Source organism: Saccoglossus kowalevskii, chromosome 4, assembly GCF_978046115.1.
Source record: "Saccoglossus kowalevskii chromosome 4, keSacKowa6.1, whole genome shotgun sequence".
Classification (NCBI taxonomy): domain Eukaryota; kingdom Metazoa; phylum Hemichordata; class Enteropneusta; family Harrimaniidae; genus Saccoglossus; species Saccoglossus kowalevskii.
Window position 1 is genome coordinate 1127762 of NC_140644.1, and position 12063 is coordinate 1139824.

At 40.0% G+C, this 12063-nt stretch overlaps 1 protein-coding gene across 1 annotated transcript in view; it reads right to left on the reverse strand.

The window, feature by feature from the left end:
• LOC100371165 (short transient receptor potential channel 4-like) overlaps positions 1–9507 on the reverse strand; it is a 90404-nt gene extending 80897 nt beyond the window's left edge. Inside the window, exon 1 of the mRNA XM_085497616.1 lies at positions 9237–9507. The gene's annotated coding sequence lies outside the window, so the exon portion shown is untranslated. The remainder of the gene's footprint in view (positions 1–9236) is intronic.
• Positions 9508–12063: the final 2556 nt, after the last annotated feature.

Below are 12063 nucleotides of genomic sequence, written 5' to 3' on the forward strand. Positions count from 1 at the left end.
CAACATTTTGGTAATTCCTAACCACAATATCTCTAAAGCACTAGTTTCAAGATTCGCAATCTTAAATACGGCATGTCTAAGTATTCTAACGCGCCAATAGACCATTTTCCGTTCACTGTGAGATCCCGCGTTGTGCGTGAAATCGAACATAAAAACATAACAAACTAAGGGCATAGTGGCGATAAACTTTGCGTGGGATTCGACAAACGCGAAAGTATTTCCATGCTTAATAATGTGCTGTACACATTTGATGATGGTCAATTTCGATGAAGTAATGGTATTCAAAAGCATGTCAAAGATCGGCCTTTCGCTGTGGGCTACGAAATAAAGAAATTCAAGTTCAAAATCAAATCGTTAGATTTTTGCGGCAGACGGTCGGGGCGCGTTTTTCACGCAACTCGCGAGATCTCGCAGTTGAACGGAAAATTATCTAATATTGATATTGAAATCCGCTCTACAAAGCTCATGCGTTAAACAACTTTCTACCATTTGATAGCACCAGCGGTCAAACTGTTAATCTTTCCACGTGGTCAGTATATTGCTGGGCATTATTAGCGTCACGGCGATTGCATTTTTTTTTTGTTACGTATCGACGAGCCATATATGGTATGTGCCACCATCATTACCCATGTAGCAACGACTTCGAACACCTTGTTGATTTCCCTAGCTTGAATTTTAGGTACTTATATGTCTCTGATTACGAGCATTTCGTGATTTACATATTAAGTAAAAATAATAGTTTATAATAGATATTTCTGTGCAATTGGATCATTATTTCAGGAAAGATCACAATACAAAATCGGTAATAGTAATAATAATATATAATGGATGTCTCTCTGAAATCTTATCATGAATTACGAATGTGTATAATGGATATTTATGGAAAAGATAACAATACATAGTAGGTACCAATAACAACTATAAAAGATATCACTGTGAAATCCGATTTAAAAAATAGGATAACAATGCATACAAGTTAACAATTATAACAATCTCCAATGGAAGAAAGCGTGAATCTTGTGATGAAATGAGAAATGTGTCAGTGGCACTGAGTATGCGTGGGTCTTGTGCTGAAATGAGAAATGTGTCAGGGGCACTGAGTATACGTGGGTCTTGTGGTGAAATGAGAAATGTGTCAGTGGCACTGAGTATGCGTGGGTCTTGTGGTGAAATGAGAAATGTGTCAGTGGCACTGAGTATGCGTGGGTCTTGTGATGAAATAAGAAATGTGTCAGTGGCACTTGGTTTGCGTGGGTCTTGTAATGAAATGAGAAATGTGTCAGGGGCACTGAGTATGCGTGTGTCTTGTGATGAAATGAGAAATGTGTCAGTGGCACTGAGTATGCGTGGGTCTTGTGGTGTAATGAGAAATGTGTCTGGGGCACTGAGTATGCGTTGGACTTGAGATGAAATGAGAAATGTGTCAATGGCACTGACTATGCGTGGGTCTTGTGATGAAATGTGAAATGTGTCAGTGGCACTGAGTATGCGTGGGTCTTGTGGTGAAATGAGAAATGTGTCATTGGCACTGAGTATGCATTTGACTTGAGATGAAATGAGAAATGTGTCAGTGGCACGGAGTATGCGTGGGTCTTGTGATGAAATGAGAAATATTTCAGTGACACTGAGTATGCATGAGTCGTGTGATAAAATGAGAAATGTGTCAGTGGCACGAGTTTCCATGGGCCTTGTGATGAAATGAGAAATGTGTCAGCGGCACTGAGTATGCGTTGGACTTGAGATGAAATGAGAAATGAGTCAGTGGCGCTGACTATGCGTGGGTCTTGTGATGAAATACGAAATGTGTCAGTGGCACTGAGGATGCGTGTGTCTTGTGATGAAATGAGAAATGTGTCAGTGGCACTGAGTATGCGAGGGTCTTGTGATGAAATGAGAAATGTGTCATTGGCACTGAGTGTGCATTTGACTTGAGATGAAATGAGAAATGTGTCAGTGGCACGGAGTATGCGTGGGTCTTGTGATGAAATGAGAAATGTGACAGTGGCACTGAAAATGCGTGGGTCTTGTGATGAAATGAGAAATGTGTCAGTGGCACTGAGTATTCGTGGGTCTTGTGATGAAATGAGAAATGTGTCATTGGAACTGAGTATGCATTTGACTTGAGATGAAATGAGAAACGTGTGAGTGGCACTGAGTATGCTTGGGTCTTGTGATAAAATGAGAAATGTATCAGTGGGACTGAGTATGCGTTGCACTTGAGATACAATGAGAAATGTGTCAGTGGTACTGAGGATGCGTGGGTCTTGTGATGAAATGAGAAATGTTTCAGTGGCACTGAGTATGCGTGGGTCATGTGAGGAAATGCGAAATGTGTCAGTGGCACTGACTATGCGTGGGTCTTGTGAGGAAATGCGAAATGTGTCAGTGGCACTGAGTATGCGTGGGTCTTGTGATGAAATGAGAAATGTGTCAGTGGCACTGAGTATGCGTTGGACTTGAGATGAAATGAGAAATAAGTCAGTGGCATGGAGTATGCGTGGGTCTTGTGATGAAATGAGAAATGTGTCAGTGGCACTGAGTATGCGTGGGTCTTGTGATGAAATGATAACTGTGTCATTGGCACTGAGTATGCATTCGACTTGAGATGAAATGAGAAATGTGTCAGCAGCACTGACTATGCGTGGGTCTTGTGATGAAATGCGAAATATGTCAGTGGCTCTGAGTATGCGTGCATCTTGTGATGAAATGAGAAATGTGTCATTGGCATAGAGTATGCATTTGACTTGAGATGAAATGAGAAATGTGTCAGTGGCACTGAGTATGCGTGGGTCTTGTGATGAAATGAGAAATGTGTCAGTGGCACTGACTATGCGTGGGTCTTGTGATGAAATGTGAAATGTGTCAGTGGCACTGAGTATGCGTGGGTCTTGTGATGAAATGAGAACTGTGTCATTGGCACTGAGTATGCATTTGACTTGTGATGAAATGAGAAATGTGTCATTGGCACTGAGTATGCACTTGACTTGAGATGAAATGAGAAATGTGTCAGTGGCACTGAGTATGCATTTGACTTGTGATGAAATGAGAAATGTGTCATTGGCACTGAGTATGCACTTGACTTGAGATGAAATGAGAAATGTGTCAGTGGCACTGAGTATGCATGGGTCTTGTGATGAAATGAGAAATTTATCAGTGGAACTGAGTATGCGTTGGACTTGAGATGAAATGAGAAATGTGTCAGTGGCACTGAGGATGCGTGGGTCTTGTGATGAAATGAGAAATGTGTCAGTGACACTGAGTATGTGTTGGACTTGAGATGAAATGAGAAATGTGTCAATGGCACTGACTATGCGTGGGTCTTGTGATGAAATGTGAAATGTGTCATTGGCACAGAGTATGCATTTGACTTGAGATGAAATGAAAAATGTGTCAGTGGCACTGAGTATGCGTGGGTCTTGTGATGAAATGTGAAATCTGTCAGTGGCACTGAGTATGCGTGGGTCTTGTGATGAAATGAGAAATGTGTAAGGGGCACTGAGTATGCATTTGACTTGAGATGAAATGAGAAATGTGTCAGTGGCACGGAGTATGCGTGGGTCTTGTGATGAAATGAGAAATGTGTCAGTGGCACTGAGTTTGCGTGCATCTTGTGATGAAATGAGAAATGTGTCAGGGGCACTGAGTATACGTGGGTCTTGTGGTGAAATGAGAAATGTGTCAGTGGCACTGACTATGCGTGGGTCTTGTGATGAAATGTGAAATCTGTCAGTGGCACTGAGTATGCGTGGGTCTTGTGATAAAATGAGAAATGTGTAAGGGGCACTGAGTATGCATTTGACTTGAGATGAAATGAGAAATGTGTCATTGGCACTGAGTATGCATTTGACTTGTGATGAAATGAGAAATGTGTCATTGACACTGAGTATGCACTTGACTTGAGATGAAATGAGAAATGTGTCAGTGGCACTGAGTATGCGTGGGTCTTGTGATGAAATGAGAAATTTATCAGTGGGACTGAGTATGCGTTGGACTTGAGATGAAATGAGAAATGTGTCAGTGGCACTGAGTATGCGTGCATCTTGTGATGAAATGAGAAATGTGTCATTGGCACTGAGTATGCATTTGACTTGAGATGAAATGAGAAATGTGTCAGTGGCACGGAGTATGCGTGGGTCTTGTGATGAAATGAGAAATATGACAGTGGCACTGAGGATGCGTGGGTCTTCTGATGAAATGAGAAATGTATCAGTGGAACTGAGTATGCATTTGACTTGAGATGAAATGAGAAACGTGTGAGTGGCACTGAGTATGCGTGGGTCTTGTGATAAAATAAGAAATGTATCTGTGGGACTGAGTATGCGTTGCACTTGAGATACAATGAGAAATGTGTCAGTGGCACTGAGGATGCGTGGGTCTTGTGATGAAATGAGAAATGTATCAGTGGCACTGAGTATGCGTGGGTCTTGTGAGGAAATGCGAAATGTGTCAGTGGCACTGACTATGCGTGGGTCTTGTGAGGAAATGCGAAATGTGTCAGTGGCACTGAGTATGCGTGGGTCTTGTGATGAAATGAGAAATGTGTCAGTGGCACTGAGTATGCGTTGGACTTGAGATGAAATGAGAAATAAGTCAGTGGCACGGAGTATGCGTGGGTCTTGTGATGAAATGAGAAATGTGTCAGTGGCACTGAGTATGCATTTGACTTGAGATGAAATGAGAAATGTGTCAGCAGCACTGACTATGCGTGGGTCTTGTGATGAAATGCGAAATATGTCAGTGGCTCTGAGTATGCGTGCATCTTGTGATGAAATGAGAAATGTGTCATTGGCACAGAGTATGCATTTGACTTGGAATGAAATGAGAAATGTGTCAGTGGCACTGAGTATGCGTGGGTCTTGTGATGAATTGAGAAATGTGTCAGTGGCACTGACTATGCGTGGGTCTTGTGATGAAATGTGAAATGTGTCAGTGGCACTGAGTATGCGTGGGTCATGTGATGAAATGAGAACTGTGTCATTGGCACTGAGTATGCATTTGACTTGAGATGAAATGAGAAATGTGTCAGTAGCACTGACTATGCGTGGGTCTTGTGATGAAATGCGAAATATGTCAGTGGCTCTGAGTATGCGTGGGTCTTGTGATGAAATGTGAAATGTGTCATTGGCACTGAGTATGCATTTGACTTGTGATGAAATGAGAAATGTGTCATTGGCACTGAGTATGCACTTGACTTGAGATGAAATGAGAAATGTGTCAGTGGCACTGAGTATGCATTTGACTTGTAATGAAATGAGAAATGTGTCATTGGCACTGAGTATGCACTTGACTTGAGATGAAATGAGAAATGTGTCAGTGGCACTGAGTATGCGTGGGTCTTGTGATGAAATGAGAAATTTATCAGTGGGACTGAGTATGCGTTGGACTTAGATGAAATGAGAAATGTGTCAGTGGCACTGAGGATGCGTGGGTCTTGTGATGAAATGAGAAATGTGTCAGTGACACTGAGTATGTGTTGGACTTGAGATGAAATGAGAAATGTGTCAATGGCACTGACTATGCGTGGGTCTTGTGATGAAATGCGAAATGTGTCAGTGGCACTGAGTATGCGTGCATCTTGTGATGAAATGAGAAATGTGTCATTGGCACAGAGTATGCATTTGACTTGAGATGAAATGAAAAATGTGTCAGTGGCACTGACTATGCGTGGGTCTTGTGATGAAATGTGAAATCTGTCAGTGGCACTGAGTATGCGTGGGTCTTGTGATGAAATGAGAAATGTGTAAGGGGCACTGAGTATGCATTTGACTTGAGATGAAATGAGAAATGTGTCAGTGGCACGGAGTATGCGTGGGTCTTGTGATGAAATGAGAAATGTGTCAGTGGCACTGAGTATGCGTGAGTCTTGTGATGAAATGAGAAATGTGTTGGTGGGACTGAGGATACGTGGGTCTTGTGATGAAATGCGAAATGTGTCAGTGGCACTGAGTATGCACTTGACTTGAGATGAAATGAGAAATGTGTCAGTGGCACTGAGTATGCGTGGGTCTTGTGATGAAATGAGAAATGTATCAGTGGCACGGAGTATGCGTGGATCTTGTGATGAAATGAAAAATGTGTCATTGGCACTGAGTATGCGTGGATCTTGTGATGAAATGAAAAATGTGTCATTGGCACTGAGTATGCGTGGGTCTTGTGATGAAATGAGAAATGTATCAGTGGCACGGAGTATGCGTGGATCTTGTGATGAAATGAGAAATATGTCAGTGGCACTGAGTATGCGTGGGTCTTACGATGAAATGAGCAATGTGTCAGTGGCACTGAGTATGCGTGGGTCGTGTGATGAAATGAGAAATGTGTCATTGATACTGAGTATGCATTTGACTTGAGATGAAATGAGAAATGTGTCAGTGGCACTGAGTATGCGTGGGTCTTGTGATGAAATGAGAAATGTGTCATTGACACTGAGTATGCATTTGACTTGAGATGAAATGAGAAATATGTCAGTAGGCCTGAGTATGCGTTGGACTTGAGATGAAATGAGAAATGTGTTAGTGGCACTGAGTATGCGTTGGACTTAATGTGAAATGAGAAATGTGTCAGTGGCACTGAGTGTGCGTGGATCTTGTGATGAAATGAGAAATGTGTCAGTGGCACTGAGTATGCGTAGGTCTTATGATGAAATGAGCAATGTGTCAGTGGCACTGAGTATGCGTTGGACTTGATGTGAAATGAGAACTGTGTCAGTGGCACTGAGTATGCGTGGGTCTTGTGATGACATGAGAAATGTGTTAGTGGCACTGAGTATGCGTTGGACTTAATGTGAAATGAGAAATGTGTCAGTGGCACTGACTGTGCGTGGATCTTGTGATGAAATGAGAAATGTGTCAGTGGCACTGAGTATTCGTGGGTCTTGTGATGAAATGAGAAATATGTCAGTGGCACGGACTATGTGTTGTGATGAAATGGAAAACCCTTCTTGCGTAATTTCATGCTGACATACTTCACTGCATATTAAATGTAACTAGCCTCATATGAGTGTCGTTAATAAGGTAAAACACAAAACACTTTAAGAGTGTGTCGGCAAGCGCCTGTCTGAAAGGCATACTCAGTGCCACTGACACATTTCTCATTTCATCACAAGACCCACGCATACTCCGTGCCACTGACACATTTCTCATGTGTCATTCATGGCGACGGATATTAATTACCTATCTTTGGAACACTTTCTAGTTAGTCTCAGTTGTGAGTAATTGAAAAGAAAATAGTTGTTACGTCATACAGATACACACGTCATCCCAGATTGCCATGGAAACAGTAATATCATGTCTGTGTTGTGCATGTTCTCAATATAATGCTTGGCATTAGTGTTATAATTACTGGAGTAACATACTAGTATTGTTACATATTTATATTTCCGTGTTCTTTCATCAACGTTTTTGGTCTTATATTTGCTGCGCTGCGTTATTCGAAATGGTTATTTGCTCAACACATAGTGTAAATACTACGTAAAACGGAAAGGCTTTGTTTCCTTGAAATGTACAGTTGATATAAAAAAAAAGGTTCAATATTTACTTTCGATTTAGCTGTGCACTACCGTGGAGATTTGTTAACGGCGCCGCAGTATTCTCCTCGGAGCACTTCAAACTATTGATGTAAAAAGACCTGTTCAAACGTGATTAGATTTGGGGGGGGGGGCAAATTAACAAATCGATTGGTATTCGGTTGTATTTGGAGAATTCAATAAATATTGGGGACAAACAATGGATATTCGGTCAAATCCGGGACATTCAGTGAGTATTCGATCGGTTCGAGGACAGTCCGTGGGTATTCGGTCCTATTCGCGGACAGCCACTGGTTAGTCGGTCATATGTCGGGGACAGCCAGTGGTTATTCGGTCGTATTAGGGACAGTCATCTCAGGACTCGGCTTATTCGTGTCGAAAAATATTCCGCTCATGATGGATGTGTTAATAAATTGTTTGTTTCCATGGTTACAATGTGATCTTGATACGTTTGATAATTCGTGTATTTACTTGACACATTAGCCCTCACATACAGTATTGTTTTATACGTTTACCACTCCATCTTGATTACACGCCATTTTCTAATAAATTATAAAAAATAATTGTAAAATAAATATTACGAACCGGAATATGACAATTCAATGCCATATACAGTGGTTATTGACCCCCCCCCAAAAAAAAAACAACAAAAACAAACAACAACAAACATTCATATAACATGTTTGTTACAGCTGGTTCACGAGTGTCCCTGATGTTTGATCCAACAATATTCCAACAGGATGCATGAAAGCTACCATACAACCTATCACCACCACAACCACTCCTACCCAGCCACCACCGCCTTACGCCGCATAACCTCAATACACTCCCACCACCCGCCTAATTCAACCGAGTCTAATTCATAAACTGTGTGTAATTACAATGCATAATTATTTATTGTAATTATGTTTTTAACACTTTTAATAGGGTTCACTCTTAAGCGCATGATACATATTTATTGTGGTCTAAATGAAATGCACATTGTATAGCTTAAGGTGGTACATATACTAGAAGACAGTCACGTGATTCTCGAATTTTGAAGCGGCGTATTACTGCAAAACATGTCTATTTAGCTAGCATGTTATTTTAGCTAATTTAGCTAATCTGTAATTTCGCTAATTCAAAATAAAGTACATTCTTACAATGAGATAGTTGACACTTTAATTAAGATTCAGTTAATTCATGCATGCATGGAGTCAAATTCGCTTTTACAGTATTACAGTATTCATTTGCATAATTCTCTCCATCCTAAAAAAATATTATACGGTCCTTGCTGCGCATGTTGTGTACATTTGTACATCTCATAGACATAGTCGTATGTATGTAATTCAATAGCCAGTAACAGAACACGTGTGGGCTGGTTGATGATGATGATGAAAGTACTGCCATGCATTGAATAGTGTTCCAGTTTAATTACTAGCATAAATCAACAGGGACACCGCATAAAAAATGCATAGAGGAACGATTGTATTCTATTTTTGCCGTGGTCTTCAATATACTCGAGTCAGATAACTGCCGCGCGTACTGAGAACGTGAATCGTTCTAATGGACAATATGCTTTCAAAGCACCCGTGTCCGTCGCATTGAAAACGGTAATCATTGTGATGGAGAGTGAATTTCAAAGCGCCCATATCATAAATTGCACAATGCAAATTAAAAATATATATTTTTAGTATAAATTATTGATATCGAATGCTGACTATAAATATCTTACCTTAAATAGGGTGTTTTACCACATATGTATCCCTGTATCGACAAGTTGACTTCGTTTTCTTGGAAACTCCACGCGTGCAGGGTGCCATTTGTGTGTCAGTCAGCCAACATAAATCCATGAGGTGTCGAATCGTTTAACTCCCGCTTATCCGCGTGTTAACACGTCGAACTGAATTATAGGTCAATGAGATGGCGGGAATATACGGGAATGGTGGATTTAATCATCTTTTATCAGCGGGAAGAAATGCATTCCCAACGTCTCAACAGGTTTAATCGAATGTTTGCCCTTGGTGAGAACCGCGGATGTTACTAGAAATAATTTCCAGGGGGCGCTTTACTGAGCATAATTCTATGCAAATGTGGGATGTTTTTTTTGATGTAGACTTGCGAATCAGCACGAAAGTGAATATTGTAAATGCGCATGCGCATAATTGAACGTCTGACAGTATTGGACGTGTTATTGATATCATTTGCAGCTGTAACCCAGCTGTGAATACACCAATAAACAAGGAACCTTTGAATTTGAAGTGACCTTGCAAGTCAATTTTAATGTCGATACTGACAGTTCTGACATCGGTTGAAGACAACAAGAAGGCGTTACATTATTCATGGTCCCTTCTGTCTTGCCCCAGGTTATCTCTGCTGTCGTAACAGGGTAATATATAATTTAAACTGGACTATATAAAAATTGTCTTTTGTTGTATGTGCCAAATAAAATCACGCCCTGCTATCGTAACGTTAAAATTTTAGCAGGCAATTAATTTCTATTTATAGGTTAAGTTACCATGTTCTATGCGGGAAATGTTTGTTTTTTATGAACAATATTTTCTATCTTCCGTTTCATTATGGTGACGTGGACGCATGCCAGATATGTTCTAAAATGCAATACGGCCTTCAACGCAAAGACACATGATTAATTTAAGATATCTTACTGACGACCTCATCGGACAACGGACGTAAAGACATCGTGTTTATGCTTACTCTATGTGCTAGAAATCCACGCAGCATAAGAAAAGCTGTACCGCTTGTGACATCACTGCGAGCGCAAACCGTGTAATACAATGTATGTTTTAATTCATGTCTAAATGTTCTCGTGTGAACATAGTTCATATTTATTTGACTTGTTTACGGCCTACAGCGAGGGAAAATGTGTGTGTTGCCATAACAACAATGATTGAGTACAGAAATAAGTTCTTAGAATCTAGGTAGTTGAATTTGAACAAAATGACAGTATATCCTAGAATTTTTCACCAAAATTATATTGAATGTACGCAACTTAATTCAAGCATGGGGGTAAAAGGCAGTCTTTTGATCCAAGGTAGAGTTCAATGGAAACACCAGTACTCATAAACAAACTGTCTGTCTGTTCGCTTGTTCGTTTGTTTGTTTGCTTATTTGTTTTATTTGTTTTAATATCCCAGCTTCTTTGGGAAAGGGAGCACACCACTAATTGAAAACATCTATGATTAACACAGAAACAAATAATAATAAATAAAAAGTGCATACTTTATGATAGTTGACGAACGACCACACGATCAAGCACGGTGCTCGATCTGAACGATATTGCCTTTACAATGTAAAGTTGAAGGACGTCCTTCTACCGTCCATGCCTTTACCAATATTAGTAATAATTCTTTTTTTCCATTAGATTTGTGTGATTCTCAAAGAATTATAAGTGAGATCATTGATCGGAGAGAAGAAATGAAATAAATTTTTATTCCATGTATAACCTTGTTTCTCATCTGCGCGAGACTTTGCTACTTTGATCATGATACTCCCACGAAAATGCAACTTGGATTTGTTAAGCGGCGAGCGGAAAAAATAAGTTATTTAGCATTTTTTTGCACTTACAAGTCGGCGGGCGCAAGAAATTACGCTGAATTAAATTTTAATTTTATTTCATTTTCGGCTTCTGTTCATTCGGCGGGTTCGCGAAACAAGGGATAATAAAAGTCTGGCCTTACGTCATTTACATGTTACACTAAGGTACCTATCACCAGAGGGCGCGCTGTATTGAAATCATGGTGTATTGGTTAACCTGATTTAATTCAACAAATGTGTAGGATATATTTACTAATATTATGAGTACATCGTCTATAGAATAGAAAGACGTTTTATCTAATACTGACCAGACATTAATGGCACCCATGGCCAAGAGACCCATAACTTTAAGAACAAAATAAATAACAACTCCACTCCGAAAATGAACAACTAAATGAGCACAGACAACCCCAGTTAGTGACTTAGTAATGCAAACAGCCATTTTCTGAAATCTCAATATGCTGAATGAATTTAGATGGTGAGGATCATGTCTTCACATAGTAGACTTGGCACATTGTGACTAAATTCTAAAATCGAACACTGTTCTTATTTATACGACAAATCAAAATAGATTTTCTAGATCTAGTGAATATATATGAAATAGCATATGTAATAGAATTCAGTGAGCGCCTTCATCAGCAGAGAGTTATAGTTGTTTTAAGAATGCTTAGTTAGTTGTAATAGATTACAAGTAGACTCGGCTTCCAGACTGTGTCTTATCTAATCGTTTATAAGTAGTTGCCAGGTGTTTTCCAGTTTGTGTATGTTTTGCTCAACGGTGCACCTATGAATACATGGAATACTAGTATAAGGACATACTGGGTTAATATATGATGTAATGTAGTGGAGATGATGGACACACACGATGTGTATTCCATCATACTTGATTTTAAATAAGAGGGTTTGTCGGCCATCGACTTTGCTGTAATCTCTATGATCATACCCGCTCTGTAAAAATTTGACAAACCGATTCCACAAATGAAATTCCACAAAAACGAATCCCGACG